The following is a 23,859-nucleotide window of genomic DNA, read 5'->3' as shown; positions in this document are numbered from 1 at the left end:
TAGAAGCTAAGGGATGCATTAAAGATGTTTGGCTTTAATTATGGGAGCAGGTTAAACAGTTTTTGTGGAACTGTTGTGCTTGCACATGCAAAAGAAAGAAGGATATGAAGTTGAAGAAACAAGGACAAACTGGAACCTATGGGAATGGGCAAGAACCCATGACACTGTCTGGAACCTGCTTCCATTTCTCAACACCTACATGCCTCTAGTTTCAATCACAGGAGTGCTCTGCAGGAAATGTTGGCCACTCTCTACATGGGCCAGATGTTGGAAAACCATAAGGAGGATCTGATAATGCAATTTCTATGAGCCTGGCTATTGCTCATGCCAACCAGGTGGTTCAACAGATAGGCCACAACGTGGGTAAGCTGCAACAATACCTTGTGCCCTGCTCTAAACTTAAAAGCATGTGAAACACGATTCTGCTGTCCCCCTTCCACCCTCCAAATTACATGAAAATTGCCTCTGCGGCCTACCCTAACCTGAAGCTATGTAGAGAATTCTGGGAAACAATTTCATCATAGCTAAATTGATACTATGCAAACCTACCATGGTATAATTTCGAACTTGTCCCATTGAATTCTCAATGAGATGCAATAAAGATGAAGCAATATAGTAGACCTGAAGCTTTAGGTACATCTGAATTTCCTAGAAGGCTTGATTTGTTAAAACACTGATTTCTGGGCCCCACCTCCAGAGTTTCCAATTTAGTAACTGTGCTATTAGTTGTTTCCCTAGAGAAACAGAGCAAATACGATGTATATGTGCATGATAGTTACCATATATATGTAAATATATAGAGAGATATTCATTTTAAGGAATTTGCTTATGAGATTTTGGAAGCTAGCAAGTCTGAAGTGTGTAGGGAAGACTGGCATGCTGAAGGTCCAGGGAATTGCTGATATTTCAGCTGAAGTCTGATGGCAATTTGTGGCATAACTTTTTCTTCCTTGGGAGAGCTCAGTGTTTTTCTCTTAAGGCCATCAACTGATTGGATCAGGCCCAACTACATTACGAGGGCAATCTGTTTTAATCAAAGTCTTGTGTTTAAATGTTAATCATTAAAAAAAAATACCTTCACAGCAATATCTAGACTGGAGTTTGACCAAATGTCTGGGTACCATGGCCTAGTCAAGTTGACACATAAAACTACCCATCATAGTAGGTCTGAAGCAGGACCTGAAAATTTGCATTTCTAGCAAGTTCTCTTCTCCAAGCAAATCCTTCTATTCAGCTGGACTGAGACTACTTAAATTTTTTGTCCATTCCTAGACCCATAACAGTTGTCAGGGAAATGCCATGCATTGATTGGCTCAAACTAATCAGGGTTTCATTAGCACCAGTAGATCTGCTACAAAATATGTATCACATTAATTAATTAACTAATTTAGAAGGGAAGATGTCCTTTGCATAAATTAGGTACTTGATTCTCTCTTCCCAAGACAGCTTCTTTCTAGGTTCAGATATTTGAAAACCCAACTTAATAATCATAGGACTATTAGCACATAGGGTGTACTTTAAAACTTTAGTGGGAGGTTTTGCATGCCACATTTGCAGCCACCAGGCCAGATTCATGTGGTTACTGAGCTCCAGTGAATAGAGGTAAGACAGTATGGTGCTTCGTTTCAGAATAACTTAATTATGAAAAGTACTTATAATCTGCTTAAGGGGGCTTTCCTGTTTTGTTGTGGTCACAGTGACTCTTCTTGCTGACTCTTTGAGTGTTGTAGGAAGCAGATTACAGGAAGAAGCAATCATTTTTACAGTCGAAATCCTTTATACTTTTAAATTATTCTTCCAAAAAGCATACTTAAAATAACAAAATCTAGCAACAGTTATTCAGTTTCCAAAACAAATCAAGGATACAAAATCTGTTATGCTCCGTTATACTCTTTATATTGCAATATAAAAACAATTATTATCACTAGTTTTACACAATGGGTTTGCCTAATAAGCCTCCCACACCATTCCCCAGAGATGTATTACAGTCATCTCTTATGCACCCATTGGCCCTCACGGCAGTGGGTCCACCAGCATTCCTTCATGAATCATGGTGGAACACGGAAGAATCAGGAAGCAGTTGTGAGACAGGTTAGAGGTACATTTTATTTTTGCCATAGAGAATACTGATGGGCCATGCCTACCTCCTGGGACTAATGTGAAGTATAACCGGATTGTTTAACATGAACACTGTCACATCAATCTACCAAAAATTACAGTTGCCTGTGATGCATACCAAGTGCATCAGTATCAGTACTCAGTATATTTGCTTATTGTGGCTTCTCAAGTTTCTTCTGTGTCTCACAGAAGACATGCTTGAGGTGGTGGTGATGTGGGTTCATCTTCTTCAGGGTCCCGAGAATTTCTGAGAGTTTACCAATTTTCTTATATGCCCATTCATATGGCCCTCATAGTTCAATGTGAAAAACATATACAGATTTAAAAAACAACATTTAGTAATCCATTTAATAGCCACCAGACTCTTTTATCAAGGTTCTACATATAATTCCTTCCTGTACCAGCACAGTGCCATTGCATGATGTGGTCCATAGGCAGTACCATAAGCATGAGGCATGCCATATGGGCAGTCACATTGCAACTATGTAACAGTCAGGTCGGAGAGATGAGCTCCTTACAAAGTACAAGGAAGTCTAAACAAAGGGGTCTGACAGCTTACCTTTCTGGTTCCCATCGTCCAGGCTGGAGTATAGTGATACAATCTTGGCTCACTGCAACCTCTGCCTCCTAGGTTCAAGCGATTCTCCTGCCTCAGCATCCTGAGTAGCTGGGACTATAGGCATGTGCCACCATGCCTGGCTAATTTTTGTATCTTTAGTAGAAACGGGGTTTCATCACGTTGGCCAGGCCGGTCTTGAACTCCTGACCTCAAGTGATCTGCCCACCTTGGACTCGCAAAGTGCTGGGATTGTAGGTGTGAGCCACCCTGACTGACCTGAAAGCCTACCTTTCTAGACATCTTATAATTACAGAAGCTACCATCATGAATTGAATGACCTGTACCTCATGGATGCTGTGCTAGACACCACATGTTTCATTTACTTGTTAATTAATTTCATTTAATTGTTATAACCACACTGGAAGAGAACTATAATGGGGCCAACTTAATTTTTGATATTACGTTTAGAAGTGCAAAAATATGTACTTAGTTTTCTTAAAACTGATCTGCCCTTCTTTATAAAACTTCCTTATTACTAGAAAGTGGGAAGGAGTCAAGAGGAAACTAAATTATGTCTATTTGGGAAAGTTATCTCAGTTTAACCCTAACATTTAAATAGTTTATTTAGGAACCCAGTCTCTGGGGAAAATGTGAAGTACTTTGGATCTTCTCTCTCTTTCTCAGTCTCTTCTGGTGGCCTGTATGTAGGGGCAAGCCAGGGACATTATATGCTGAGTAGTAGTTGGAAAGAAGGGGACTTGGAACCTGCTCATGAGGTTCTTGAAGATTCATTTGGATTCTTGTAGCCCTCCTGGTAGTTTACCCAGAGTTGGCATTTCTCAGTAGAGTCATAACAATCCACTGAATGGGAGCCCATTTTTGTCTTGCTGACGCTGTGTGTGACTCAGACTGAAGCTGTCTGATCTTTGGTTAAAGGGCCTCAATGCACCCCATTTCCTCCTGACACACACATACACTTCATCAACACTCCATGGATATTTTCACTACAAAACAAAATCAGTTACCTTACTTGCATCCCTCTCTAGGGCACATATAACCCAGTGGACAGCTTCAAGATTATATAGGAAATCAAGGTGCTCTGACAAAATAAACTTGTGCTACACTGCTGGTTTGACTTTGTTGCAGCTGCCCTATTGTGGGATATCTCTGTGTGGATGCTCTGTGAGGAAGTCTCTTTCCAGAAATTGATAGTATATTGACCTTAAGCTCTATTCTCACTCTTGACTTTCAATTCAATCTATTAATTGAATAGGTTTAACCAATTAATGTTTCTTAGGTACTTAATTCCTCTGGGAATTCTATTCATATAGAGGAGATTAGAAAATGTATATCTATTGCCTGCTTACCCTTTCCTTTGCCTTCTTCTACTTTCTGGTCAAACTTTATCCCAAGATGGCACTACGGTCTGGACTCTTTGGGGCTACATGGCAGACTGCTGTAATAATGGCTCTCAATGAATAGGCCTCCCTGTGTTCATGACCCTTTGCAAAGAACTGTTCTGCTCCTGCTAACAAGAGGAGGAGTCACTTCAGGAATTTTAATATTGCATTTTAAGGTATAAAGACGAAAAGGCTAGAGAAGTTAACTAATTTACTCAGAGCAATGTAGCTACTAATTAATGCTACTAATTAATGGATTTGAACTTTAGCAGGAAAGACTCCAAAGGAAGGGTGGACAGAGGCTTCTTTAAACAATTAATAATTTCAGAATGTCTAAATGTTCCAGTGCTTCTTCTTGTGATTTATAGCATTTTTCCATCCAAATAAATTCTACATTCTGTTGATGAAATGATTAATTTTCAAACCCAAGAATCCTGATTAAAGCATCAATCACCATGTAGCAAATTAGCTTAAGTCTTAAGAGTAAAAAAAAAAATAAAAGCGTGTTAGTTTGTGTTTTGTCTATTTTCCAACCGATTGCTGCCTCTGCATAACGAAAACAACACCTTAGGTGTGAAATATTAGCACAAAATATCACAGCATCTTGGGAAAATGTTATTTTCTACCCAAACACTTCTACCCAAAGTGTTTCAGCCAACAGTTCTACTATTGAAAAAGCTCTCATTTTCCTCAGTGGTTAATCTTCTTTGTACTTCAGTTTTTGTCTTAAAAAAAAAAAAAAACACTCAGGCTCTCCCTGTAGAAGTCTGCTGGGTGACATAAATCTGAACATTGTTAATGCTTAGAATTGTCAAACAGAAACAGCAAATCTTTGGGAAAGAAATATTTCCATGCTATAGAAAGAGATATTTGGTTGTGAAAATTTTGCCTTTGAAATGACAGCTTAGATCTTGCCTGATTAAATAAAATTGATATATGTGAAGTATAGAAAAATGCTATAAGTGGAAGGAGAAAATGTTATTAAATTTAATGTAAGCATTGGAACAATCTATTCATATAATAAAGACCAAATAAATTTGACATTTGGAATTCTCCTGTTACCACTTCATACTTACTAGAAACAATTCCTTTTAGTTTACAATAAAGAGAAAATAAAGATCCTCCAAATATGTCAGTTAAATTAAATTAAATTAAATTATTTATAGAATTAAATGAGGATTTTTTACCTAATTCTCCTAATATGCTCATATATTTAAAGTGGAGAGAGAAACATTCAATAGTAAAATTGAAAGGCAACATTTCCTTTTCCTAAATGTAATGATTTGTCATTGGTGGGGAATGTGTTATAAGTTCTTTGTTCAGAAGAATAAAATTAATATTGAAGGAAATTGGCAGACCATAGAAAATATAAAAAGATGTATTTTGCTTCAATAAAGAACTCATTGTAAAATAATTCTTGACTTTTAGTTTAAAAGGATTTACAAATTGGCTTGAGAATTTCTTTATAGTAAGATTGATCCTTTGAACTTACTAAACACTTTTTATTGGAATAACTCATTTTTTTTTTTTAAAGCAGCAAGTAAAGCCTTTAAGTATCCCAGGTGAGAGGATAAATGTAATTGTCGTTATTTCATAGGTTTGGGATAGTTTGAATTAAATATCTCTACAGGTTTATGGTGACAATGTTCTTGGCAGGTCTACTGTCTTATAGTGGATCTCTGCTCAGTCTCTGAAGTGGCATCTTACCATAACTTCTTGCTTAAAATAGGTACGCCAATTGAAGTTGAATTGGATTATAACACTGGAATAGTGGGAAAAGAGAATATGGTAGAATTATAGAAGGGAACATGTGAAGAGAGAGCTGAATTACCTGTTGGCCTAGGCCCTGAAGAGGGGAGATTATTATTATTCAAAGACTTCTGTCAGGCCAGCTTTGTTTTCCTATGTAATTTCAAATGGGTCAACAGAATGGGCATTCGATACCTTCAAGTAGCAATGATAGTTGGTGTCAGCTGACTGGCAGCATTCCACAGAGTGGCTGGACCTAAAAAGAGTACTCCTCAGGAAGATGTGCCTGGCAAGAGCAATGTAGATGTCAGACACCTGAGATCCAGAGCAAAGGATTAGTCCCGGAATGAACCTGTAGTTATAGGCAGAAACTGAGGAAGTAAACCAGAAATAAAAACAAGGCATAGTCATCAGGGCTGAGGTGAAGGCAGTGACTTGGTTCATTCTCGCAGACACCCATGCTGTTATACTTTAAGCTATCAAATCAGTGTCTGAGCCCCACAGTTGTAAGGACACATTACATTTCCTGCCTTAATTAGGATATGTATAGGTGCTGAATTAAGTTTAACTTGCAAATTAAAGACAACACTGTTTACATTAAAGTGGGGTTGGGAGAAAAGGGATAGTATATCTGTGGCTACTGAGGGGAGGGGTGTCAGCAAGTACAGGGATTTAAGGAAGAAGATAATTTTCTTGGCTTGCATTTGTTCTCTAAAAGTAAAGCCTTCTTAGAAGGAGAGATGCATTGACAATGAAACTGGCTCCTCTTTATGATACTGCCGTCCTGAAGACAGAACTTTATTACGGTTTGGAAAAGGGGCTTATTCTAATATTTAACCATCTATTTTTTCCCCAAAAACTCCATGTACTAGACTCGAATGGATTTTTTGACAGATAATCCTGGGAAATTTTTATAATTAAATTTTACTCTTGTCAAACAGGTCACATCTACATAAACTTGAGCCTGAATTAACTTTTATTAATTAGATTATACTGATACCCTGATTTGCTTTGAAATTTTAGGGAAACATTAACTTCATTTTTTGATTGTGCTCAGACGCAGGTGGCCTCTAAATACTTTAGGCAGTGCCTTACTTCAGGCTGCTGGAACAAGGCACTGTGGACGGGGAAGCTTAGAAAGAACAGAAATTTACTTTTCACAGTTCTGGAGACTGGAAATTTGAGATCAGGGTGCCAGCATGTCTGATTCTGGTACAGGTCCTTTTCCCAGTTGCAGCCTGTCGACTTCTTATATTCTCATATGACAGAAAGAGGAAAAAAACTCTCTGTCTCTTCTTATAAAAATATTAATCTGGTTCAAGAGGGTTCTACCCTCATGACCTACCTAATTACCTCCAAAAGGCTCCACCTCCAAATACCATCACATTGGGAATTACATTTCAGCATATTAGTTTTGTCGGAAACATAAACATTCGGTCCCTAATAGGTAGTATTGGCCATTAATAATTACATTGGGGTACTCTCTGGTTAACAGAAGGCGTTTTTGAAAAAGTTTACAATTAGAACACTCAGATTATCTTTTCCTGAAATCATATTTTTAATATTGACTATTTTTCTTAAATCATCAATATATCCTTCCAAGAAATATCTTTTATAAAGTTGGAAACATATTGAGCATACAATTTCAAATACATATACATTTCTTCAGATAACATACAAATACGGTCTATCCTTGGTGTGCATGGATTCCATGTTGGTGAATCTGCCTACAAGCTAAAATTTATTTGTAACTTTAAGATCCATATTCATGGTTCTTTCATGGTCATTCATGGACATGCTCAGAGCAGCAAAAAAATTCATTCTTACTGCATACGTTCCCCGCTTAAGGTTGAACAAAATGATGCTCTGCCTTTTTATTTCAGCTGTGATACTATAAACTATTGACCTTTTTGGAGTTTATTTAGTGCTACATTTTTTTTTTTTTTTTGCATTTTCATTGGTAATTTTGCTGTTTAAAATGGCCCCAAAATGTAGTGCTAAAGTACTGTCTAGTGTTCCTAAGCTCAGAAGGCTATGATGTGCCTTATGGAGAAAATGCATGTTGCATGAACTTCCTTCAGGGATGAGTTACAGTGACGTTGGCATTAAGTTCTATGTTAATGAATCAACACTATATGTTAAATAAGCTGACTTTAAACAGAAACACACATAAAACAAGGTTATGTATTTATCAGCCTACAAAAATACTGTGATCGGAAACTCCCAAGAAGGTAACCCAGTATTTGCCCTAGGGACAATTGTTTGGCATTTGCTAATTCAGTGTTTACCGCAACTTTATAAAACGTAATTAACATGAATAACAGAATCAATTATATGTATGAATTGTGGACAAGGGAAGTAAAATAGGATTATAGGAGGGCCTTGGGTGAGACATTTTAATTTTTCTTATTTAACAATAAATATATCTGTGGCCATCAATTTGTCTTCATATAGTTTTGCCAGCACCCTATAAATTTTGATATGTCTGATAAATATTTTTACATGTCTCAGTAGTCTGTAATTACAGCTTCTAGTTTTTCCAAAGAATAATTTAGAAATGTGGACTTCCCAGTTTTACTTTTTCAATGAAATTGTGTTTTGGTTTATCTATTAAAATGTTATTTATTTCACATATCAATAAATGTTGTTCAGAGAATATAGCCTTCATAGACTGTTCTTCGGGGGACATATTGATTTTTTTCCCTATGGGCTGATTTGATGAATTCTTATTCATGTTTCTTAGGTACTTAAAGGTTCAGTTCCATTTTTTTAGTAAATTAGAAATCATTATAAATTAATATCATACTAAGAGGTATGAGAAGTTATAAATATTGCTTTCCTTTCCATTTGTATGGCCTTTAAAACTATTTTACTTTTTAAAATAGTTTTTGAAACTACTTTAGCATTTAAAAACTATCTAATATTATTTGTGTGTGTATGTAGAGATGACTATTTTAATACAGATAATCATAATGATATTTTCGTTATGAAGTATATATTTTGAAAAATTGAAAATGACTCATTAATTTCACTTAGTTTTTAACTTGATGTTTGTTTTTTTCTGTTTTTACACCTATAACCTATGCTTTTCCTCCTTTTCTTTTAAATGAATAATTGGTATTTTTTTTAATTTTTAAAATTTTACATTTGTAATGTTTTTATTTCATATAGTTCTTTTGTAAATAAAATATGCTTTAATTTTTTCAATCAGTCTAACAGCCTCTATTTTAATGTAAACTTTTCCTTCAGATTTATTAAAATCGCCTCATTTCTGTGTTTTATTTATATTTTTGTCTTTTATGTTTACTTTGTCTTACCTTTATCTTCTACCTTTTCAGGGTTTTTCTTTTAAACTTTGTTGTTATAATCATTTCAATCTAAATTTCCATGGTGAGCATACTAAAAAATAAAATAAAAATGGAAAAATGAAACAATGTAAACTGAATTCTACTGTGCAAAAGGAGATACTGAGCATGTTTAGTTTTTCTTCCACAATTCCCTACATTATGATTTTTGACAGCTTATCTTCAATTTTATATTAGGCTTATTATTAATTATTATTAATTGGTGAATTATGTACTTAAACTTTCAAATATGATTTTTATGTACCTTTGTATAAAATATATATATATTTATATTTTATTCTCATTTCAATACTCTCAATAATCATTCTTATGATATATTCTTCTATATTTTCCAATCTTTTAGTTAACACAAGTACATTTTCCAAATAACTAAAATTATAAATACACTTGGAACACAGGCTGCCATATTAAGTTCTCAATATATAATGTCAATTCTTATTATAATGTCCCACCTCAACTCTTCCCTTTGGGATAATGGGTTCATCAGATTTGATATTTCCAGGTCAGCATTCAAGAGTTTGAGGAAAATAAGGGGAAGCAAGGGAAATATCAGAAATAGAACGTTTTCCTTTTTGATTGTTGGTGATATCACGCTTCAAATTTTTCCATTCACAGTTTGGAACCGTATTTATACATGCCTAACTATAGCAAATTTTCTTTTCTCCACAGGTATCCACAACCTGCTGATTTGCCAGTTTTCTCTTTGGAATAACTGTCTTGTGAAACTTAGATTTTCTAGTGAGTGTGGGGGTGTGTTTTCCCAAACATCAAGTTTTAGTTTCTGATATAATTATTTATTTATTTATTTATTTAGTATACTTAAATTCTAGGGTACATGTGCACAACGTGCAGGTTTGTTATGTATGTATACATGTGCCATGTTGGTGTGCTGCACCCATTAACTCATCATTTACATTAGGTATATGTCCTAATGCTATCCCTCCCCCGTCCCCCTACCCCACAACAGACCCCGGTGTGTGATGCTCCCCTTCCTGTGTCCAAGTGTTCTCATTGTTCGGTTCCCACCTATGAGTGAGAACATGCGGTGTTTGGTTTTCTGTTCTTGCTATAGTTTGCTGAGAATGATGGTTTCCAGCTGCATCCATGTCCCTACAAAGGACATGAACTCATCATTTTTTATGGCTGCATAGTATTCCATGGTGTATATGTGCAACATTCTCTTAATCCAGTCTGTCATTGGTGGACATTTGGGTTGGTTCCAAGTCTTTGCTATTGTGAATAGTGCCGCAGTAAACATATGTGTGCATGTGTCTTTATAGCAGCATGATGTATAATCCTTTGGGTATATACCCAGTAATGGGATGACTGGGTCAAATCGTATTTCTAGTTCTAGATCCTTGAGGAATCGCCACAATGTCTTCCACAATGGCTGACCTAGTTTACACTCCCAGCAACAGTGTAAAAGTGTTCCTATTTCTCCACATCCTCTCCAGTACCTGTTGTTTCCTGACTTTTTGATGATCATCATTCTAACTGGTGTGAGATGGTATCTCATTGTGATTTTGATTTGCATTTTTCTGATGGCGAGTGATGATGAGCATTTTTTTAGATGTCTCTTGCCTGCATGAATGTCTTCTTTTGAGAAGTGTCTGTTCATATCTTTTGCCCACTTTTTGATGGGGTTGTTTGTTTTTCTCTTGTAAATTTGTTTGAGTTATTTGTAAATTCTGGATATTAGCCCTTTGTCAGATGAGTAGATTGCAAACATTTCCTCCCGTTCTGTAGGTTGCCTGTTCACTCTGATGGTAGTTTCTTTTGCTGTGCAGAAGCTCTTTAGTTTAATGAGATCCCATTTGTCAATTTTGGCTTTTGTTGCCATTGCTTTTGGTGTTTTAGACATGAAGTTCTTGCCCATGCCTGTGTCCTGAATGGTATTGCATAGGTTTTCTTCTGGGGTTTTTATGGTATTAGGTCTAACATTTAAGTCTCTAATCCATCTTGAATTAATTTTCATATAAGGTGTAAGGAAGGGATCCAGTTTCATCTTTCTGCATATGGCTAGCCAATTTTCCCAGCACCATTTATTAAATAGGGAATCCTTTCCCCATTTCTTGTTTCTCTCAGGTTTGTCAAAGATCAGATGGCTGTAGATGTGTGGTATCATTTCTGAGGGCTCTGTTCTGTTCCATTGGTCTATATCTCTGTTTCGGTACCAGTACCATGCTGTTTTGGTTACTGTAGCCTTGTAGTATAGTTGGAAGTCAGGTAGCGTGATGCTTCCAGCTTTGTTTTTTGGCTTAGGATTGTCTTGGCAATGTGGCTCTTTTTTTGGTTCCATATGAACTTTAAAGTAGTTTTTTCCAATTCTGTGACGAATGTCATTGGTAGCTTAATGGGGATGGCATTGAATCTACAAATTACCTTGGGCAGTATGGCCATTTTCACAATATTGATTCTTCCTATCCATGAGCATGGAATGTTCTTCCATTTGTTTGTTTCCTCTTTTATTTCGTTGAGCAGTGATTTGTAGTTCTCCTTGAAGAGGTCCTTCACATCCTTTGTAAGTTGGATTCCTAGGGTATTTTATTATCTTTGAAGCAATTGTGAATGGGAGTTCACTCATGATTTGGCTCTCTGTTTGTCTGTTATTGGTGTATAAGAATGCTTGTGATTTTTGCACATTAATTTTGTATCCTGAGACTTTGCTGAAGTTGCTTATCAGCTTAAGGAGATTTTGGGCTGAGACAATGGGGTTTTCTAAATATACAATCATTTCATCTGCAAACAGGGACAGTTTGACTTCCTCTTTTCCTAATTGAATAACCTTTATTTATTTCTCCTGCCTGATTGCCCTGGCCAGAACTTCCAACACTATGTTGAATAGGAGTGGTGAGAGAGGGCATCCCTGTCTTGTGCCAGTTTTCAAAGGGAATGCTTCCAGTTTTTGCCCATTCAGTATGATATTGGCTGTGGGTTTGTCATAAATAGCTCTTATTATTTTAAGATACGCCCCATCAATACCAAGGTTATTGAGAGTTTTTAGCATGAAGGACTGTTGAATTTTGTCAAAAGCCTTTTCTGCATCTATTGAGATAATCATGTGGTTTTTGTCTTTGGTTCTGTTTATATGCTGGAAAACGTTTATTGATTTGCGTATGTTGAACCAGCCTTGCATCCTAGGGATGAAGCCCACTTGATCAAGGTGGATAAGCTTTTTGATGTGCTGATGGATTCAGTTTGCAAGTATTTTATTGAGGATTTTTGCATCAATGTTCATCAGGGATATTGGTCTAAAATTCTCTTTTGTGTGTGTGTGTGTCTCTGCCAGGCGATGATGTTGGCCTCATAAAATGAGTTAGGGAGGATTCCCTCTTTTTCTTTTGATTGGAATAGTTTCAGAAGGAATGGTACCAGCTCCTCCTTGTACCTCTGGTAGAATTCGACTGTGAATCCATCCGACCCTGGACTTTTTTGCTTGGTAGGCTATTAATTATTGCCTCAATTTCAGAGTCTGCTATTGGTCTATTCAGGGATGCAACTTCTTCCTGGTTTAGTCTTGGGAGAGTGTATATGTCCAAGAATTTATCCATTTCTTCTAGGTTTTCTAGTTTATTTTCATAGAGGTGTTTATAGTATTCTCTGATGGTAGTTTGTATTTCTCTGGGGTCGGTGGTGATATCCTCTTTATCGTTTTTTATTGCATCTATTTGATTCTTCTCTCTTTTCTTCTTTATCAGTCTTGCTAGCGGTCTATCAATTTTGTTGATCTTTTCAAAAAACCAGCTCCTGGATTCATTGATTTTTTTGGAGGGTTTTTTGTGTCTCTATCTCCTTCAGTTCTGCTCTGATTTTAGTTATTTCTTCCCTTCTGCTAGGTTTTGAATGTGTTTGCTCTTGCTTCTCTAGTTCTTTTAATTGTAATGTTAGGGTGTCAATTTTAGTTCTTTCCTGCTTTCTCTTGTGGGCATTTAGTGCTATAAATTTCCCTCTACACACTGCTTTAAATGTGTCCCAGAGATTCTGGTATGTTGTATCTTTGTTCTCATTGGTTTCAAAGAACATCTTTATTTCTGCCTTCATTTCGTTATGTACCCAGTATCATTCAGGAGCAGGTTGTTCAGTTTCCATGTAGTTGAGTGGTTTTGAGTGAGTTTCTTAATCCTGAGTTCTAGTTTGATTGCACTGTGGTCTGAGATACAGTTTGTCATAATTACTGTTATTTTACATTTGCTGAGTAGTGCTTTACTTCCAATTATGTGGTCAATTTTGTAATAAGTGCAATGTGGTGCTGAGAAGAATATATATTCTGTTGATTTGGGGTGGAGAGTTCTGTGGATGTCTGTTAGGTCCGCTTGGTGCAGAGTTGAGTTCAATTCCTGGATATCCTTGTTAACTTTCTCTCTCGTTGATCTGTCTAATGTTGACAGTGGGGTGTTAAAGTTTTCCGTTATTATTGTGTGGGAGTCTAAGTCTCTTTGTAAGTCTTTAAGGACTTGCTTTATGAAACTGGGTGCTCCTGTATTGGGTGCATATATATTTAGGACAGTTAGCTCTTCTTGTTGAATTGATCCCTTTACCATTATGTAATGGCCTTCTTTGTCTATTTTGATCTTTGTTGGTTTAAAGTCTGTTTTGTCAGAGACTAGGATTGCAACCCCTGCCTTTTTTTTGTTTTCCATTTGCTTGGTAGATCTTCCTCCATCCCTTTATTTTGAGTCTATGTGTGTCTCTGCACATGAGATGGGTCTCCTGAATACAGCAAACTGATGGGTCTCCTGAATACAACAAACTGATCTATATCCAATTGCCAGTCTGTGTCTTTTAATTGGAGCATTTAGCCTATTCACATTTAAGGTTAATTTTGTTATGTGTGAACTTGATCCTGTCATTATGATGTTAGCTGGTTATTTTGCTCGCTAGTTGATGCAGTTTCTTTCTAGCGTTGACGGTCTTTACATTTTGGCATGTTTTTGCAATATCTGGTACCAGTTGTTCCTTTCCATGTTTAGTGCTTCCTTCAGGAGCTCTTGTAGGGCAGGCCTGGTGGTGACAAAATCTCTCAGCATTTGCTTGTCTGTCAAGGATTTTATTTCTCCTTCACTTATGAAACTTAGTATGGCTGGATATGAAATTCTGGGTTGAAAATTCTTTTCTTTAAGGACGTTGAATATTGGCCCCCACTCTCTTCTGGCTTGTAGTGTTTCTGCCGAGAGATCTGCTGTTAGTCTGATGGGCTTCCCTTTGTGGGTAACCCGACCTTTCTCTCTGGCTGCCCTTACCATTTTTTCCTTAATTTCAACTTTGGTGAATCTGACAGTTATGTCTCTTGGAGTTGCTCTTCTCAAGGAGTATCTTTGTGGCGTTCTCTGTATTTCCTGAATTTGAATGTTGTCCTGCCTTGCTAGGTTGGGGAAGTTCTAATGGTTAATATCCTGGAGAGTGTTTTCCAACTTGGTTCCATTCTCCCCGTCACTTTCAGGCACACCACTCAGACGTAGATTTGGTCTTTTCACATAATCCCATATTTCTTGGAGACTTTGTTCATTTCTTTTTACTCTTTTTTCTCTAAACTTCTATTCTTGCTTCATTTCATTCATTTACTCTTTAATCACTGATAACCCTTCCTTCCATTTGATCGAGTTGGTTACTGAAGCTTGTGCATTTGTCACGTAGTTCTTGTGCCATGGTTTTCAGCTCTATCAGGTCATTTAAGGACTTCCTTACATTAGTTATTCTAGTTAGCCATTCATCTAATATTTTTTCAAGGTTTTAGCTTCTTTACAATGGGATCGAACTTCCTTCTTTAGCTCAGAGAAGTTTGATCGTCTAAAGCCTTCTTCTCTCAACTCGTCAAAGTCATTCTCCATTCAGCTTTGTTCTGTTGCTGGCGAGGAGCTGCGTTTCTTTGGAGGGGGAGAGGTGCTCTGATTTTTAGAATTTGCAGCTTTTCTGCTCTGTTTTTTCCCCATCTTTGTGGTTTTATCTACTCTTGGTCTTTGATGATGGTGACATACAGATGGGGTTTTGGTGTGGATGTCTTTTCTGTTTGTTAGTTTTCCTTCTAACAGTCAGGACCCTCAGCTGCGTGTCTGTTGGAGTTTGCTGGAGGTCCACTTCAGACCCTGTTTGCCTGGGTATCAGCAGAGCAGGCTGCAGAAGAGTGAATATTGCTGAACAGCAAATGTTGCTGCCTGATCGTTCCTCTGGAAGCTTCATCTCAGAGGGGTATCCAGCCGAGTGAGGTGTCAGTCTGCCCCTACTGGGGGCTGCCCCCCAGTTAGTCTACTCATGGGTCAGGGACCCAGTTGAGGAGGCAGTCTGTCCATTCTAAGATCTCAAACGCCATGCTGGGAGAACCACTACTCTCTTCAAAGCTGTCAGACAGGGACATTTAAATCTGCAGAAGTTTCTGCTGCCTTTTGTTTGGCTATGCCCTGTCCCCAGAGGTGAGGTCTACAGAGGCAGGCAGGCCTCCTTGAGCTGCAGTGGGCTCCACCCAGTTCGAGCTTCTGGGTTGCTTTGTTTACCTACTCAAGCCTCAGCAATGGCGTGTGCCCCTCCCCCAGCCTTGCTGCCGCCTTGCAGTTAGATCTCAGATTGCTGTGCTAGCAATAAGGGAGGCCCTGTGGGCATGGGACCCTGTGAGTCAGGCATGGAATATAATCTCCTGGTATGCCGTTTGCTAATACCCTTGGAAAAGTGCAGTATTAGGGTGGAAGTGACCCAATTTTCCAGGTGCTGTGTATCACAGTTTCCCTTGGCTAGAAAAGGGAATTCCCTTACCCCTTGCACTTCCTGGGTGAGGTGATGCCTCACCTTGCTTCGACTCTTGCTCGGTGGGCTGCACTCACTGTCCTGCACCCACTATCTGACATGCCCCAGTGAGATGAACTCAGTACCTCAGTTGGAAATGCAGAAATCACCCATCTTCTGTGTTGCTTACACTGGGAGTTGTAGCCTGGAGCTGTTCCTATTTGGCTATCTTGGAACTGTCCCCCCCCGATATAATTCTTATTTGTCTTTTTCTACTTTCTTTAACTCCAGTTCCTGTGATTTTGGTATTATTAGTAAATTTCAGCCACAGTCAATTCCTCCTACTTCTTGATGATACTTATCTTTCTTAGCATCAGGGATGGGGAGTACTGGCATTTTTTTCCCTTGTTTCCAGTGATACTGAATATTTTCTCTATTTTATATTTTTTTTTGATCGTCCACTGGGGATTTGGGAGAGTGTGAGGTCTATTCTCAGAATGCTATTTTAAAACCATCATCTAATATTATATTTATTAAGCACACACTACTTGCCAATACTGTGCTAGATTTTGACTAACTCCCCAACCCCCCAAAAAAGGAGTGCTAACAACTTGAAAGGTAGTTTAATTTGATATTTTCTGGAGAAGAACTGCTATCTATGCTATAGACTAGGATGGACTCTGAGAGGCCTGTGAGAGGCTGACATAGCAAAGAGCCGGGGCAGCCAAGAATATTCTTGCAATTGCCTGGACCAAAAGAAATAGGAGAAGATTAATACCTGGAAGTAGAGTGTCCTAGAAACCTCAGCATCTTGAAAGATCCAAACAAAGGTTCATCTACTGACATCTTATGAAGAAAAGAGTTGGCTTTGAGCTTAAGACTGAAAAAAGATTATATGACAATCACAAAAGTGAATTTTTTTATAAAATCAAAAAGAACACTGGGAGGATGAGTGTTAAGGAACTTGTTTACATATGTACAGGACGAAGACAGTAATCACTTCATGCTCTACCAGGTTGATGTTGCTCTTATATTAGTTTTTGAGTAGACTTTTCAAATGTGTGTATTTATTGATCAATAAAATAAAAGTTGATATTTAGAACTCTTTTATTTTTTTGAGACAGAGTCTCACTCTGTTGCCCATGCTGGAATGCAGTGGCGCGATCTCGGCTCACTGCAAGTTCCGCCTCCTGGTTTTATGGCATTCTCCTGCCTCAGTCTCCCGAGAAGCTGAGACTACAGGTGCCCGCCACCATGCCCAGCTAATTTTTTGTATTTTTAGTAGAGACGGGGTTCACCATGTTAGCCAGGATGGTCTCGATCTCCTGACCTTGTGATCTGCCCACCTCAGTCTCCCAAAGTGCTGGGATTACAGGCGTGAGACACCATACCCGGCCAACATTTAGAACTCTTTTCACTTGTGGTGATACCTTGGCACAAGTTCCCAATAGCCTGTTTAAATTTAATAGGATGTTTTGTTAAGAATGACCCCAACTTTTCTTTCTTGTACTGAGTTAGAAATTGTCATCTTGAAACAGGGATAAGGCAAGATAGTGCCAAAACTAAAACAAACAAAACCAAAAACCCCCCAACCCCCTGAAAACATAATTTCTAAGACAATATATAGACAATCGACAATAAATAGACAAATAGATAATAGATAGACAAATAGACAATTGATAGACAAAAACTAATTTAGGAGGTAAAGGATAACTAACACAACAAAATAACTGAAAAATATTCTCTGGCTGTTTTCCCTTGCAAGTATGTTGAAAATCCAGCTATCTGTAACGTGTTTCTCTTTATTCAACAAAATGTCATATAATCTTACACAACTTGCCAAGGTCAAGCTATTACCCTTAGTATCTAACTCTATGATTCTCTACACACCTTGACATTGAAGTAATGTGGTTCTAAGATAGTAACTCATCATCTTTGCTTGGTTGTTGATGCTACTCATCTGCATCTTTCCTTATTGTACCATGAAGAAAAGATAACAAAAAGCCCCAGGGAACTACCTCACAAAAGCCTGAGAGTTTATAACTTCTATTCTGAGTTGGGATAAATAAAGTAAATCCATTTGCCTGGATATCTGTTCTTTGAGGTAGAACCAGATCGATTTTGAGGAGCTGTGTCAGTTGTTTCTCATCAGCTCCCAAGCAACAAAACCAGTTTAACTGTTTCGGGGCGGGTCCACATGTTATCATCATCTACAGGGACCGTTTGAGATTTTCTTAGGTAAAACACACTGTTAAACCAACAAAGAAATTCTTAATATTCTTTAGTTTCTATTAACTGCCATTTCCACATCAAGGAACACAAAACTTTCTTGAAACTAAGATCAATATACTAGAGGAGTAGTGGGAATGGATGACTTCAAGTTTAATGAGGCATTTGCTTTTAGGAAGCCTTTACTGTCTGCCAGGCATTGGGCTGATATCCTTGTAGAGATCATCTTATTTAATCCTCATAGCCGTCTTATGAGGTAGATGCTATCATTAATTTCTTTGGTTCATAAAACCAAGTCTTACAGAGGTTCAGGAGCTTGTCTAAGGTCATGGAGCTAGGAAGTCAGGATTTTCAATGCAGACAGTCTAGCTCTGGAGTTAGCACTCTTTACCATAATACTCTTGTATTCTGTTTCACTTTAACAGATTCCTCCCAAATGCATTGAGCACCAAATTTTTCCACACAATTATTAAATATATAAGGCCATATCAACATTAACTTGAATAAAAATATCTTGACAGATGGACAATTCTAAAGCACATTTTAAAGAAATAAATGCTTTCCAGGCAGGTCAACTTTGCCTAGTAATCTTTCCTTTTCCCTTATCAATCAGCACCAAGTGATTAACTTGAAGTCAAAAGTCCTTCCTTGAAGCCTGTCCTCAGTCTCTGAGCTGGCTCTGTTTCAAAGCTACCCGGGGCTGCTTGTCACAGGCGGCTATCTTCCTTCTGACTCAGCTGCAGTGGGTTTGTCGACACTATTTAGACTATTTGAAGCCAGTGAAAACGATGACTGTGTTTTTCTTTCTGAGCACTGAGAAACCCTGAATACTTTCTCCATCTTTTTCAGAAGAGAAAAAGAGAAATTACTATTCAGGACATCATGCTATAGAGAACGTTAAATACCTATGAATCTTCTTCACTAAAGAACTGTTCAATTCACATTCATTTTTTTCTCCACTATTCCAACAGACATTTCAAAATGGAGGAAGGAAGAGTAAACATTTATGTAGAGTATTTGTTTCCATCTCTATCTGCCTATGACTGTGCTTTCAATTTATAAGTGGCTTCAGTTTCCAGACTTATTTTCTTAAAGGATTCATACTCTCTCTCTCTCTCTCTCTCTCTCTTCCTCTCTCTCTCTCTCTCTGTGTGTGTGTGTGTGTGTGTGTGTGTGTGTGTGTGGCGGAGTCTCGCTGTCGCCCAGGCTGGAGGGCAGTGGCGCTATCTCGGCTCCCTGCAAGCTCCGCCTCCCGGGTTCACGCCTTCTGCTACCTTAGCCTCCCCAGTAGCTGGGACTACCGGTGCCTGCCACTACGCCCGGCTAATTTTTTGTGTTTTTAGAGAGGGGGTTTCGCCGTGTTAGCCAGGATGGTCTTGATCTCCTGACCTCATGATCCGCCCGCCTCGGCCTCCCCAAGTGCTGGGATTACAGGCATGAGTCACCGCGCCCGGCCAGGATTCATACTTTCTTACACAAACTAATAAATTCCATACAAAATTAAACAGAAATCTAATTTTCATATAGCGCTCCTGAAAAAAAAAATGGTTTTGTCATGCACTGAAACAATTCTCAGAACTAATAAGGACAATCATGGATGTCGTGATTTTTCCCTGATTCTGTAGAGAAATGCTTTTCTAGAGCTAAAGAGAATGGCAAAGAGAGAACTAGTCAAGAACTACAGTAATAATCATCCCTGCCATACTTTAAGCTCCTATTTCATGCAAGGTACTATGTTGTGACTTTGTGCAGATCATCTCAGATAACAATGTTGTATCAGAGCTGGCTTGAGGTTGTGTGGGGTCACAAGTTTCTACAGTTTGGAGGAATCCTTTAAGAACAATAATACAAAATTATGTACAGAAATGAATATTTATTCAGAATGAGACAATAAACCATGATACATTAGGGATTTTGAAAAGCTCACAAATACAATAAACATCACAAAATTCACAAAAAATGAGTGCTTTTGGAAATTAATTGTGTGGCACACTTATTTTTGTGCAAATTTCTGATATTCTTTTCACAAAATGATGTATTATCTTTTATCTATATAACAATGAGAATATGCCTACTATAAGCATTTAAATAATACTTATCTCTTTGACGTAAGAAAATGTTTATAAATAGACTGAAAGCTCTTTGAAGAAGGATGACTATGCTATTGTTTTCCAGCAGCCAAGATAGTGACTGACTTATCAAATGCACTGAACACATGTTGTTACATAAAGGTATAATTATGCTGTAGAGATGGGTTCAGTTATAAGGTGATACAGGTAAGCTGGGAAATCACTACTTCAGATGCTGTTTAGAAACATTGCATGAGTCTCTCTCTCATCCAAGTTATGTTAAATGCAGAGGAATTCTTAATGAAGCCTTCTCCTTCATGCTCAGTTCATTCCACCTTGAACCAATCAATGTTTTCTGGTTAAACCAGACCCTGACCTGGATGTATTATGTGACTCTATATTACCATTTTATAGATGATGAAAATAATTAATGTGTACAGGGTTCTAGCCGTTCACAGGTGATATGGCACAAAAAAGTACTACAAAGTGCCCTATTTCCATGACTCGTATTCCAATCTAACCACCCAAATAACCTTTCTTGCATCAGCTCAATGGTCTTTTCAAATTACCATTTACATATGTTTTCACTGGACCTTTACAGAATACATTCCAGAAATGAAAGAAAATAAAAAGAAAATGCATTTTGTAAGATAAAGGATTTCTCTTTTTCCTTTTAAATAAAATGAGCTGGGAAGAGGCAGAGAACTTTTATGATTCAGTAATGGCCAAGATATGATGCTCTCCAGCTCACAAATCAAGTAGCCGCAAGCTGCAAAAGCTTCAATTTTGAACAGAACAGCTCAGGGCCAGGCAAAATGTCATCCTTTTTATGGGTTCAACAAAATTCCTCTGTTTTTTATCTTGCAACACAGACATTAGATCAGCTCTTCAAGTCCCTGGGATGTCTGGAATACTGACTTGTGTGCACTTTCTAAAACATAGGGTCAAGTGCGAATAAAAGCTACAGAAAAAGAGGAAATAGCACTAGAGAGGGACTCAAAATGCCTGAGCAAAATCTTGACTGAAGGCATGTCATGAAAGGTTCTTTGGTGTCACATAAATGCCCCCTGGGGCTTATCAACATGTGCACTCACACTAATGAGAGTGGCCAGCTTAGAACACGGTGGGGTCTGCAGACAACGTCACGTTATAGTCTGTTCTTAGTCACCTTTAAAATTTGATACTGAAGGATAAAACTGGCTCTGAGGGTCTATTATTGAGAACAAAATGTTTCAAAGAAAGAGCAGACTTTGAACTCATCCAAAACTTATTATACAACTACCTTTTCTTCCATGATGACTTGAAAGTCTAATATCCTGTAAGTATGCATTTAAAGAGTTAGTTTCTTTTTGTTAGTCAATGGATTTTAAGATTGCAACATTCTCCTTTTTTAATCATTTTATTTTCCACCGCAAAGCATTATTTTCACATGGAAAAATAGAATTAACCTAAATAATATTAGCTACTATTTTGGAATGAAATGGCACTATATTTTTCTCCCAGGAATTTATGAAGGCAGACATTCCTCAATTTACAGTCAATTACTTATTTGTTCATTTCACAAACATTAGTTGAATACCCATTATCCACTTTATATATCTTACTGCACCAGTAACTAAATTAATAAATCAATATCCAGAATTTATAAACAGAATAGAAAAGCTCAGTTTTCTGAAATTTCAAATTTCTGTGCAAATGTGGAAATTAACAGATTATATCTACTGAAGAATAAAATCTAAGGATTTATATATATGTAATTATTTGATAAATGTTAACCAACCACCCTTTATGCATCTTACAGTGTGATAGGTACTGTAATGAATACAAATATGTAAGGAATATATGTTTATCTCTTAAGAATAATGAATTCAAAAACATGCAATAAAGTTATATTCAGAAATAACTGTGACAATGGAGTCAAATTACTGCTATTGCGTAGTGAATCAGTGAATTGCATAGACAAAAATAAGTGTCACTTCTTTTTGGATGATACGGAAAAGTTTGTGGAAGAGACGCCATTTATATTGGGCACTGCTGCATTGATAAGAGTTAGAGAGATGACAATTGAGAGAGAATATGCTGTTCCTTATGAGCAGAGAAAGAAGATAGAGCAAGTGCAGGGACACAGAGAAGACAAGATGGCCTGAAATCTGGGGTTAATCTCAAGGGCCAGTAGGAAATTATGCTGCAAAAGTAGATTGTCATGAGATCATCAAGAATCTTGAATACCAGACTAAGAAGTCTAGAATATTCCAGGAGCATCGAATATTCGTATAGACCATTTAGATCAAAGGAATTATATGAATAAGGTGACATTCTAGAAAAAGCGATTTGGTTCTTCCAATATTCCAGGTGTGAGGTGTTCTGCATCTGAGCTAAGCGATGGTGGTAGTTAAGCCTAGAAGGAACAGAGGCAAGAATTTTGAGAAGCTTCAAAGATTTGAGTTGCCAGGTTTCTAAATTTACTGCAAGGTTTTGAGGTGGGTGATTGGGAGTATGATTAGCATCTTTTTATGATCTTGTATATATCTTCTGACCAAGAGTTTATTGAAATTTCCCTTCATTGTTCTCATTGATTCACTTTGGAGATGTGCCAGACCTAAATTCCCTTTTAGCTAATGACATTATGAAGACATTCATTGAGCCAGGCATTGTTCAGAATGCTTTATATTTAATGTTCAATACTTTCTGGTAAAATAATTGTTGTTTTCTTTTTCTTTTTTTTTCTAGATTAAGAAATGTACACTCAGAGAGGAATAAGAAAATTATTCCAAGTCACAGGACTTGTGTTTGGATGGGATTTAGATTCAGGTCTTTGTCTCTAACCTTTCTGCCTCCATCACCTTTACTTTGAGCTAAATATTTGTTATGCTTGTATGACACTGCTTTTGACTTTATTGAAACAGCCCTTATAAGATTCCAGGAGTGTGGATTATAGTTCAGCATCATGCTACGTATTGCTCATATCATTTGTTGTCAATTAATTAATATATCACCTGTGTTACTCCTGAACTTTTTATTTAATTCAGGTATTGCTGTTGAAATTTAAATGATGCTTATCAGCCTAAAATAATTATAATCACCCCAAAGCTTATCTTCCCTGAAACCTAGGACCTTGCACAAATTATCTCATGAAAGGCATTTGTTGAATGAAATAGATTCATGAATAAGGGCAGCAACACTATCAAAATAGAGCATTAGCTTCACTTCATTCCAGTTTGGAAGCAACATGGCCCTCATCCATGTTGTTTTGGGTTGGGTTTCCTAGAAGTGGAGCCTGAGAAGGCAATATGTGAGCAAGAGATTTTTTGAGAGGGCTCTAAGGAGAAATCCATGATGAAATGTAGTAGGAAATGAAAGGGAAGGAATTTGATTCTAAAGAAAGATTTTGGTCGTAAATATTCCACTTTGATGCAGAGGTGACTCTACACCAGTCAGTGACTGGGTACAGGCCACCATGGTGGTGGGGTGGCATTCGGTGTAGTTCCCAGACCTTTGAGTAGGAAAGCAGGGCCAGCCTCCCAATAATAACCTGCTGGAGAAGGTGGCAGGTGTGGACATGCCAAACAAAGAAACAGATCCAAGAGGGCAGGACATCCTCCTCCTCCTCATGTAAAACCTGGCAAGAAAGACACATACAGAGTTAATTTACCCAT

The sequence above is a fragment of the Chlorocebus sabaeus genome, chromosome 12, assembly GCF_047675955.1.
Source record: "Chlorocebus sabaeus isolate Y175 chromosome 12, mChlSab1.0.hap1, whole genome shotgun sequence".
Classification (NCBI taxonomy): Eukaryota; Metazoa; Chordata; class Mammalia; order Primates; family Cercopithecidae; genus Chlorocebus; species Chlorocebus sabaeus.
Note: the sequence above shows the minus strand (reverse complement) of the source record.